At 42.0% G+C, this 989-nt stretch overlaps 1 pseudogene; it reads right to left on the minus strand.

Moving 5' to 3' along the window:
* Window positions 1–433: 433 nt before the first annotated feature.
* On the minus strand, window positions 434–763 carry LOC122747656 (annotated as a pseudogene).
* Window positions 764–989: the final 226 nt, after the last annotated feature.

A 989-nucleotide genomic window follows, 5' to 3' on the forward strand; every position in this document is an offset into this window, starting at 1 on the left:
ATTGGGAATAAAATTTTTGTGCGCAGCCAGCAGTTGACTGCTAGTTGATTTGTGACTTTTACAGAGCAAATTGCATTTTCTGTGTACCTAAGTGCTCAAAGTTGCAAGCTTTGTTCTCTTCAGTTTTTCATAAGATAAATTCCATGATCAGGAGCTAATACGCATATTATTTCAAATTAAAACCATCATTGAGACCATTAAATTAGTTGCATAATTTGAACTACTCTTTAAAAAGAGAAAATATGTTACGTATTTGTAAGGCAGCAAAGAGTTATTTTAGGGACTCTCAGCTCTTTCTAAAGAAATAAGTCTGGCTAATGAAAAGATGCTGTATGTCTTCCTTAGCAAGACCATGTGTGATGGAATCTGTCTCAGCTGCTGTAGCTGGAAATGCTGTCCCTGCAGCAGGGTACAACCCCGCCCCCTCCCATTGTTATGTAGAGGCTTTTTTAGTGATCTGGTGTTTGATGAGGCATCCACCCTAGATGAGCTGGGCTACTTCGTTCTTGTCGTGGCATGCAAAGAGGAGTCAGTTCCGAGGTTGTACCTTGTAGGCAAATCTCATGAATGTCAAAGAATAACAACAAAGAACAAATGTCATTCTGCCACTAATGATCTCTGGAGATTTCTTCACATCATTGATGGCTGCAATTGGGAGTCCCAAGTTGGCTACTGCCTCCGAAAATTGTGTACTCATCAAGTAGTCCTGGAAATTCTTGCTCCGGGCATAGTCGGCTGCTTTCTGCACCAGTGCCCCTGCCATGGCTGCTGCTGCTGCCTCAGCTCAACCTCAGTGACAACCTTGCCAACTAGTCCCAGGCAGGCAGCAAGTTCCCCTCCACCACACTCAAGGATAGCGGCTTCACCACCTGAAAGGTTATTTCAATGAGTTATTCGACCAGCTACTTGTCAAAATCATTGCAATATATATTTTTCATCCAGTTTGTTATTCCAGAGTAAATGGTTAGCATAGAGTATTTAGTGAAAAA

Source organism: Dromiciops gliroides, chromosome 1 (genome assembly GCF_019393635.1).
Source record: "Dromiciops gliroides isolate mDroGli1 chromosome 1, mDroGli1.pri, whole genome shotgun sequence".
Taxonomy (NCBI): Eukaryota; Metazoa; Chordata; class Mammalia; order Microbiotheria; family Microbiotheriidae; genus Dromiciops; species Dromiciops gliroides.